Raw genomic sequence first — 10691 nt, 5'->3', positions numbered from 1 at the left:
ACCAATAAACATGGAGGCAACGACAAGACAGTGTGATAGACACACTGTTTTTAAAAAATTGAGATATATTTCACATGCCAGAAAAGTCACTCTTTTAAAGTGTCCAACCCAGTGGTTTTTAGTATATTCACAAGATTGTGCACCCATCACTAAAAATTAATTCCAGAACATTTTCATCACCGTAAGAAACAAACACACACACACACACACACACAAACCCTATATCTATTGGCAGTCAGCCCCTATCTTCCTCCCCTGCCAGTGCCTGGCAACCACTAATATACTTTCTGTCTTTATGAATTTGCCTATTTTGGGCATCTCATATCAATGGAATCATACCACATACAGCCTTTTAGGTCTTTTACTTAGCATACTGTGTTCAAGGTTCATCTTTGTTGTGGTATGTATCACTATTCCATTCTTTTTATGACTAAATAACATTCCACTGTACATATTACCACAATCTGTTGATCCCTTCAGTTCGTATTCATTTGGGGTGTTTCCACTTTTGGTTATTATGAATAATGCTGCTATAAACATTCATGTATAAGGTTTTATGTGGACATATGTTTTCAGTTCTCTTGGGTATATACCTAGTGGTGGACTTGCTAAGTCATATGGTATGTGTAACTCTAAGTTTAACTTTTTGAGGACCTGCCAGACTGGCTTGAGTTAGGTTTCTGCTTTTTTATTTATTTTTGTTTAAATCTTGATTGTTGAAAGTATTACATATGTCCCCTTTTTCCCCCCCATTGACCCCCTCTAGCTCACCCCCACCCCTCCACCACCCTATTGTTGGTGTCAGGTTCCTGTTATTTTAAATGGCAGAGGCTAATACACCTTGCTGAATGAAAAGCAAAGGCCGCTTTAGTTGTTTATGGGTGGATTATTACTGTATTTATTTTTATAAAAACTTCCTGAGGATAGGTATGCTACTAATCATTTTAGATAATTTTGAAATGCAAAAACATTTAAAAGGAAACAAATGAGAATCATCTATATTCCTATTGCCCAAAGCTACCACTATTCCCACTTGGCTTGCGTTCCTCCTTTTCATCTTTCTTCTCTGTATACTTTTAAAAAGCAATGCCACACTGCATGGTCAGTTTTACGTTCTGCTTTTCTCTCTGGTCATTTTATGGCAAGTAGTTCACCATTCACTGTTTTATAAACTAGTCTTTATTTTATGTTTTCTTTTTGTACCTGTTATCCTTATTTTTTTTGCTTTTGAAGAAGGAGCCAAGATGACAGGAAGAGAGAAAAAGGGAGAGAGGGAGAGGTTTGAGGGAGCGAGGAAGAACATACCACGGAGGATACGTGAGAGAGAAAGGAAAGAGCAGGAGAGACCCTTGTTTGCTTCCTCGCACGGCCATGTTTTATCCTGCCTGGTTGCAGGAAAGATTTAAGGCCCTGTTGTCTTTGAGGCCTGAGAACAGCTCTCCAGTCTCTTTTTCTGGTGGCGGCGGCTGGGGTGGCTGCTGTTGTGACCCGGAGACTGAGCCAGAGGTGGCTTCTGCAGGCTGCAGTTCAAGACGGCCAATTCGCAATCCTAGCAAAATCCATCTATTGGCAACTGCTGAGGCACAAATAGTTCATGCACTTTGCAGCGGATCTGCCAAATGAGATACACAGGGCTCAATCAGCAGGGAAAATCAATGATGCAAAAATGCATTTCAATCTAGCGTTATTTCCTCCTGGGATGCCCACGACATCACATCCTATTGTTTCGATGCTTCTGTGGCAATTCTGGTCTAAGCTTCGCAGGCCAGGCCAGGAGAACGCCCTCACCCAGGGTTTCATGTGTCCAGAGGCTGGTTAAAAAAAAAAAAAAAAAAAAAGCCAAGATTTGTTGGCTGTAACGAAGAGGCCTGGGCAGCCACCATTTGTGAGAAGTGAGGCCTTTCCGTTTGATAAGTAAACACTAACCTCTGTGTTTCTAAACCACCCTCTATAACAGGTGATGTAATTAGCAAGGAACGTAATGGTGAACTTTCAAGATGGCAAGTCACAAAAGTATTATGTCATTAACTCACATGTATGACATAAAATAGTGATGTTTTTAATATCCTATCATTTTTGTGCCACTCAGTTTATTTTCTCTTAAATATTCTAATAGTAAAATTTAGTCATTGTGAAAAAATTAGAAACAATTGATAAGCAAAATTTTTTTCATCATCTCTATTAAATTCTATTTACATTTTGCCAAATTTCTCACCAAGCAGGATTTTTTTTAATAAAACAAGACCATGTAGCCTAGCTGGTTTGGCTCAGTGGTTGAGCATCAGCCTATGAACCAAGAGGTCATGGTTCAATTCCTGGTCAGGGCGCATGCCCAGGTTTCAGGCTTGGTTCCTGGTAAGGGGCATGTAGGAGGCAGCCCATCAATAATTCTCTCTCATCATATGTTTCTCTCTCTCTCGCTCTCTTTCCCTCTCCCTCGCCCTTCCTCTCTGATATCAATGAAGAAATATTAAAAAACACAACAAAAATATGATCCCCTAGATGACAGGATCATGATAGTACCATTATGAGAAATAGAGAAGTCAGAATAAATACCTTGTCTGGGCATCTAAGAAATAATTCTGGATGTTGTTGATGTGACTGTAGCACAGGCCGGTGGAATGATCTAGCAGGCGGGCGGACATGTAGGACTTGGGCTGGAGAGGGAAGTTGAGGCAGAAGGTGGCCACACAGGTATCTCTGCAAGGAGAGGGGCTTCAGGGGTACTATGACTTAGGAAGGTCTGAGCTGGCCTGGCTGAGCTTCCTTCCATGCTCGGGGCAGGGAAAGAACAATCCAGACCTGATACAAAGCTGCTCCAGGCTGCTGCCTCTCTCCTGGGATTCCTGGCCGGGTGGCCCCATCACAGGTGCTGAGAGGACTGTGCAGACGTTGCTTACTTAAAGCCTCCAATCTGACTCCTGTTTCACCTCTAGCGGGGACAGTGCTCTTCACCCTCTCAGTGAGGAATGGGTGTACTGCAGCCAGATGGTAAACTGTGAACAGAAATAAACTCTCCTCACATGTAGCAAGTATATTTATATTCAGTCCTATAATACCACTGCAGGCATAATTATAGCCAATCCCGTAATTGCGTTGCGGATATCAGGCATCAAAAACCAACACCCAAATGTGCCGCAGAGACCAGGAAAGTGCGGCTGTGGGGACAGGGAGCTGCAGGGCCAGCTGCTGCCCCGAGGGGTGGCTGGGTGACACAGGCAGGGCTGATTGCAGCTTCGCCAGGGGCTCTGCCCACACAGCAGGGAGGGAGTTAATAATTCTGTGGGATATACAGTTCAAACTCCTGTTTCAGTCACACTGCATGCTTTTAGTCTTACTTTTTAAAAAATTAGAAAATCAATACTTATTCACTGTACACGGTTTAGGAAATATGGGAAATTATTCATAACCCCACAAGCCAAAAATAGCCTTGTTAGAGGGTATTATGCTAAGCGAAATAAGTCAGACAGAGGAAGAGAAATACCATGTGATTTCACTTATATGTGGAATCTAAAAAACAAAATAAACGAACCAACAAAACGGAAACAAACTCCTAGATACAGAGAACAAACTGATGATTGCCAGATAGGAGGTGGGTGGGGGCATGGATAAAAAAAGATGAAGGGATTAAGAAGTACGTGTTGCCAGTTACAAAGACAGTCACGTGGAGTAGCCACTGCGGTGTGTGGAGTAGCCACCTTCTGTCTCACTGCTTCACTAATAAACTCGCTCTCACTTCACACTCTGAAAACACAACCAACAGTAAAGTCACAGGGGTATAAGGTACAGCATAGGGAATGTAGTCAGTTATATTGTCATAGCTATGTCTCAGGCTAGGCTTATCAGGGTGGTCATTTTGTAAGTCATATAAATACTTAATCACTATGTTGTACACCTGAAACTAATATAATGCTGTATGTTAACTTTACAAATAAATAAGTAAATATGAACTGTCTCCCCCAAACTGACACTCCTCAACTTTGTTGTATTTGTCATTACAGTATTTTGTGTGTATGTATATATTTTTAATCCCATGCTATAAATAACATTTTATATCTTGTTTTTCTCATTTAACATTAGGAGTACTTCCTTATGTCATACAGATATAGTCTAAAATATTACTTTAAAATGTTCTATTGTGGTATATGCATATGGAATACTATACCGCATTTGAAATGAGTAAACAAGAGCTTCAATGTATCAAGAAATACGAATTCTTAACATAAGAGTAATAAAAAGGTAATGTGCAGAGTCAGAAATATAATTCAATTTTTAAGAAGTAAAAGGTCAAAAACAATATTACATACTGTTAATGTCATCAGACATGTAAAAAGATAGAAAAATGGATAGAAGGCATTTTCTCTGGAGAGGGAGGAAAGAGGTCAAAATTTAGGGAGGGTATAAAGATATTGGTTTCTTTAAAAAGTGATCTAAAACAAATATGGCAATCTCTTAAGGTGAATTTATGTGGTGAATCAATATGTGTTCATATTCTCTGCATTTTTCTGCATGTTTGAAATATAGATTATCATTTTTTAAATTAATAAACTTCATTTTTAGAGCAGTTTTAGGTTTGCCAAAAAGTTGAGTAGAAAGTATAAAGAGTTCTCATATACTTTCTCACCACCCTCTCCCTACACACACACACACACACACACACACACACACACACACACACAGTTTCGCCTGTTACTAACATCTTGCTATAGTGTGGTACATTTATTACAAGTGAGCCAATATTGATACACTATTATTAACTAAAGTCCATAGTTTACATTAGGGCTCATTCACTGTGCTGTACATCAGTAGGTTTAGACCATTGTATAATAACATGCATCCATCACTGCACAGTTTTACTGCCCTAAAAATCACCTGTGCTCCACCTACTCATTCCTCACATCTGCCTCCCCCCCACCCTCCCTCCACCCAAACCCCTGGCAAGCACTGATCTTTTAACTGCTCCTGAGTTTTGCCTTTTTCCGAATGTCATATAGTTGGAATCACATAGTATGTAGCCTTTGCAGATAGGCTTCAGAGTAAATTATTTTTTCACTATTAATTAATTTCACTATTTTGATATAGTCATTATTTTAACTATGCATACATTGTGTCTTTTTTTCATATAGCTGGTGTCATAGTGTGTAAAATATTGTTAACCTTTTTTCACTTTATAAACAATATATTATGAAACCAGTGTGATTCAAAATTCTTTCTTTTAACGCCTTCAAGAATGTTTTGTGATGTGGAATGTTGTATTAGTGAGGTAACTAGTAGCTAAATACTATTGGACATTCAGGCTGTTTTCACCTGTGGCAGGCATTTTTTCTGGCCTTGGGGAGCTCCTCTTAAATTAAAAAAAAGGCCCTTGAAGTCCCCAGCGAATTGGGAACATCCAGGCTTCTAGGTACGTGTCACCTGGACAACATGCTAGACATTAACTGTGAGTTCCCTACAGTCAATGTAGGAACTCCGTTACCTACTTTCCTTTTGGGGAACATGGATGCAATGGATCTGATGTGCCCTAATCAAGTGTCCTCCGGGTCCTACGGAAATTCCATAGCCACAAAGGGGTCTGCCTTCTTCAAGAGCTTGGGTTGTTCACTAGGAATCCAAGAAAGAGATCCTAGAGCCCTGTCTTGTAGAGCAGAGCTAGATGGGTGCCTGAAGAACGGGGACGCTGGGATTGGGTGGGAACGCAGGGCAGTGGGTGTGTCTGTCGAGAGACTGTGAGAACCTGCCTGCTGCCCCAGGGCTCAGGCCATGAGCGCCTGGAGTCCTGTCTAGGCAGAGGAAGTGCTCAGGCCGTCCTGGGAACACTGTGTTATCTCCAGTCAGTTTAATCACACCGGTGGAGAACTTGGGGTCTGGTATGGGACTTCTGGTTCAAATCCCAGCTCAGCCACTCTCAAGCTACCTGGCTTTTGACTAAGCCATGATGGCTTCAGTTCCAAAGGGGAATGGAAGAGCACCACCTCAAAGAGTTGTCGTGAAGGTTAAATATATATTGTCCCCAAAATGTATACACACTTTGAATAATTATAAAGGCAGTGTTTGTACTTCAACTGCATTTTCAAACTTCCAGTCACATTTTAGGATGAATTTCCTCTGCTCAAACCTAAGTCTGGTTGAAAAGAAAGAAACACCAATTGATCTCTCAGCTGTTAAAGTATGATACATGTTTTGGGGACGTGTGTGTGTGTGTGTGTGTGTGTGTGTGTGTGTGTATGCCTAGCACTTAGTACTCAGTAAATGTTAACAACAACAACAGCTGAGCATATGTTTTTTTTAAAAAGAAAGGTGAACAGTCAGCAAGAACATGAGATAGTCAAGCCAAGAAGGTTAGCATGATTCTCACGCCACCACTTTCCTCCTAGAGAAAGGCCCAGCACATTTCATAACACCAGGCATGGCCTGGATTCAAGTGGGTGGGGAGCTATAGGAGCAGGGAATAGAAACACACTACCCAGTAACTCCAAAGGAACTTGGGCTACTTCCATGATTTCTGCAAGCCACCTGCCAGTCTATGTACATTCCCTTGTTTTTAAGTTTGTTCTCCTGTGTAGCCATCTCTAGCGCCTGTCTTTTGTTTGGTTGCTAAATCCAGCCATTGCAGGTGGATTTTCAAATAGGCACATGGCCTTTGAAGTCACCTCCCACCCAATGAGGGGACTTCTATCCATAATAGCCCGACGTGTACTTATCTAATCTAGGAGACATTCTGGATTCCTTTCTTTCCTTCAGTCATGTCCAAGGAAACCTGGTAAATTCCATCTTCAAAACAGACCTTAAATCTCTGCTCTTCCTGCTATCGCCATTGCCCCCTCCTTCATCCCTTACCTAGACTACTGGCCCCTCACTGGTCTCCTTATTTCATGCTTCCATACTGTAGCCTGTTCTTCACAGGAACCAGAGTACCTTTTAAAAATGTAAATCAGATCATGACTCTCTCCCCATCTTAGGTTGAGTTCCCCAGAAGCAGACCCTGAGACAAGCAGATTCATGAGCAAGTGTTTTATCTAAAAAGTGCCCCCAAGAGCCCTAGCTGGTTTGGCTCAGTGGGTAGAGCATCGGCCTGCGGACTGAAGGATCCCAGGTTCAATTCTGGCCAAGGGCACATGCCTGGTTTGTGGGCTCAATCCCCAGTAGGGGGCGTGCAGGAAGCAGCTGATCAATGATTCTCTCATTATTGATGTTTCTATCTCTCTATCCCTTTTCCTTCCTCTCTGAAATCAATAAAAATATATTAAAAAATAAAATAAAAAGTGCCCTCAAGAGAAACCCATAGTGAATGAGGGGAGCCATGCAGGGAATAGGGAGCCACCAAGCAAGAAAGAAGCCTGGAGGCCCAGCCTGCATCCAGACTTGTCCCTCCTAAAGACGAAGGGCTGGGCTTTCACACTCCCACTCCACCAGCTAAGTCCTGGCTCAGGGGGTTAGGAGGCGCCCTCTGTGCTTGGGGCAAAGAGCTCCAGCTCCAGTGGCCCAAGGGCTGTGTGTTCTTGGAACGAAGTTGCCGGAGTTGGTCCTTATAAGTCAAGTGCACAGAAGCTGGGGGACTGACACACGGAAATCCCAACAGGGACCCTTGATGGAGCACGGCAGGGTCCACTCCAGTTTCCTCCCTTCTTTCCTACCTCAGCTCCCTCATAACACACACCATGACCAATAAGTAGTTTATATAATTGTCTCTCCATTTGTTTGTCTGTTTTCCCCACGAAAATGAAATTTCCAGGAAAGGAGTGAGCACGTTTGTCTTGCTGCCTTTTGTACCCCAATGCCTGGCGTAGAGATGGCACATTGTGGATTCGCCACAAAAATGAGTATGAATAGGTAAATGGACGGCGGAACCTTGGTTTGGACGCCTTCAGCAATGGGGAGCTTCTACAGGCCATCTCACTCTCAGGAAGCCTTACCTGCGAGTCTGACCCCAGGCGGAGCTGTAATCAGCTTCTGGGTCACACCAACCACCCTCCCCTCTGGATCAGCTCAGGAGATGGCCGCCTCTTCCATGTCAGATGTCCAATGTCCCATCCTTCTCTCCTCCAGACTCAGCAGCCCCAGCTCCTCCAAAAGTTCATTTGACAGGGATTTTAGAGCCACTGGCATCCATAATTTCACTAGCCCAAAAAAATCCTTTTGACCTACCTACACAAAGAATGCATAGCGATCCCTCCCACAGCACCCTGAATACACCCAACCTTGGAAGGTAAACTGGGTCAAGCCAGATAAGGATTTGGAGGAGTGAAGCTGCAGAGATACCAGCCAGGGCTCTGGAGTCAGCAGACCCAGGTTGAATCCCAGCTCCACTTACTCTTAAATGACTGATCTCAGGCAAAATACTTAATATCTTTGTCTATAGAAGTGGGGTGGGGGAATAAGAGCACCTACATGATAGAGTTGGTATAAGGGTTAAATTAAATAAGACGATGGGTGTAAAGCACTTCGCCGAGTGCCTGGCACATCTTTGAGGACTGGGAGCTTCCCCAAGCTCTACCTCTGACCTGAGATCTCTATGCCCCCACAGCGACTTCTTCCCACTCAAAGCTTCCTGCTAACCCAGTTCCGTCACGGACACCTCCACGCTCCTCCAGGCATCATAAGCTTCCCGGTTCTGTATCCAGACGTTCTCCTGGCTATTATTTCTTCTCATTTTCTCTTCATCACTCTCCATGTCAGGATTCTGCTCTCCAACCTACTCCGGGCGACTCATCCACATGTCTACGCTTTCTCTTTCACTTGTCCTTCTTGCTCACGTCATTCTTTCTTGCTTTCTGTCCTCCTCCCCTCCCCCCATCTTTCTTTACATCACGCAACTCTAACCAGTTAAGTTTGGTGTGTTCTTTTCATTTCCTATTCTGCCTCCTGCCTTGGCTGCAGATAGCTAAAAGGAAATGATCAACCGGGTAACAGTAAAATTGGTAGTTGCCACATAGGCATCTTAAGCTCAGACCATTCCCATCTGCTCCTTGCCACAGACCGAGTGGTAAACATCAAGGTGGGAAGAGGAGCTATTAGCAGTAAGGACAGAGGAGAAACAGGACGCTCTTTCTCTCACCTATATGGATGCTTCTCATTCCCTTTCTAGCCCATCGCACTCGTACACTACAGGGATAGTTGTCTCTCTTGTTCCTGACTTTAATGGAAATGCTTCTAATATTTTGCCATTAATTATTATTTCCCCCCCCCCCCCAGGTTTTGTGCTATATAGTCTTTATCCAAAGCGGGGAATTCTCTTCTATGTCTGGTTTGCTTAAGCTTATATAATATGTAGTTGTGGTTATTTGGCTTGTGTTTCTAGGTTGGAAGCAGAGCACTGAAAATCAGGGAAGCAGAGTGATAAGAAGGTTGGCTGGGAGGTAGCCTGGGAATATCAGAAGAAAGAATTGAGGCCAAGCGTGCAGGCTGGGGGACGATGGAGCTTCCTGTCCCAAGGGACGGCCACGGCACTAACGGTGACTCCTCAGACTCTGCTCTCGTGATTCAAAGACTCCACTGGGCCCTTGAGGGTAGCAATCCAAAACTTGGCTCTAGTTATAGTTCTTTTTCTGCTTTTATTGATTTAAATAAACAATTCTGGATTTTCAAGAAGCATTTGGAGATTCTTGAATTGGAGCAGATAACTGAAACCTCATCCCTTTTCACGTGAAAGCTTTTTGGAGGTGGATCTGATCCCAGTTTCCCATTCCAACCAGCTGCTGTGAAAGCCACTTGTTCTTGCTGTGGGCAGATCAAGCCTCGTTTTCCCCCTGATGGAAATTCAGGAAGGAAACCGAATAATTCCCAACAGAGACGAGAGCTGACCACAGTACCATCCAAAAGGGCTTTTAAAGATTTCAATCTTGCATGTGAGAACAGTGGCAGCGAGGTTGGTTCCTCGCTCAGCTAGACAGAAGGCTTGGGGGGAGATGTGGTCTGCCATTTTGACAGGAAGTTCTTTGTTGATGGAGGAGAAGTTGCAATGGAAACAGCGCTGGGGGCCCTTTCACACGGGGAAATCTCTGTGAAAGTGTGTGTGACAAGCACCCAAAATAAAGTAGTAAACACTCATGCGTAGATATTTCTCAATAGACGAACTTGCTCATACTGTGGGCCTGGTGAAAGGAAGGGACACCAAGATTACCCAGTGTGGCATCTACCGATTGCTCTTCTACCCCTGCTGTGCGTGGTGGCTTTGGGGGTTTTGGTTTTGTTTCTACCATAATTGATGGGAAATTGGCCAACATACCCCTGGAAAACCAAGAGTTGACTTGCTTCACTTCTTTACTTAATTTCATGCTTAAGATGGGTGAGGAAAATAAGTGCTAAGCAGCCTGTCATCGGGGGAAATTTAAACAAACTGGTAATGTGTCAGGCGGCTTTGGGATAGTCTCAGAGGTGGCAAGTAAACAAAATCTAGGAAGAAAAGTTGGAGGAACTGGCATAGCTCAGCCTTAAAAAGAAAAGATGATAGGCTTACGAAGCGATTGTGTCTAGTACAATAAACCAGATTATATACGCAGTCCCAGAACACCTCCCATGCTCACCGGATGGTGGTGTACTGGGCGAAAGCAGGGGCCTTAGGGTTAGGAGAACAATGTTCCAGTCCACCTCTGCCCACAGGTGACCCTGGCAGTCTCCCTGTCTGCCTCAGTTTCCACCCCTGTGAAAGTAAATAGTTGGATGACTTTGGGATTCTAAGGCAAGACCTCCTT

The 10691-nt window shown here is 43.5% G+C and overlaps 1 long non-coding RNA gene across 2 annotated transcripts; it reads right to left on the bottom strand.

Annotated features, from left to right (window-relative positions):
• Positions 1–871: 871 nt before the first annotated feature.
• Positions 872–8337, bottom strand: LOC118669928. Of its 2 annotated transcripts, XR_004972178.1 has the most exons (4): positions 7914–8336; positions 2803–2996; positions 2557–2657; positions 872–1612 (listed from the first exon to the last, which is right to left on the bottom strand). It is a non-coding gene; the product is annotated as an uncharacterized LOC118669928 (long non-coding RNA). The 2 variants fall into 2 exon arrangements; XR_004972177.1 differs by having other exon boundaries at positions 2557–2996; positions 7914–8337.
• Positions 8338–10691: the final 2354 nt, after the last annotated feature.

This window comes from Myotis myotis, unplaced genomic scaffold (genome assembly GCF_014108235.1).
Source record: "Myotis myotis isolate mMyoMyo1 unplaced genomic scaffold, mMyoMyo1.p scaffold_m19_p_15, whole genome shotgun sequence".
Lineage (NCBI taxonomy): Eukaryota > Metazoa > Chordata > Mammalia > Chiroptera > Vespertilionidae > Myotis > Myotis myotis.
This window is presented reverse-complemented; position numbering and strand designations above follow the sequence as displayed.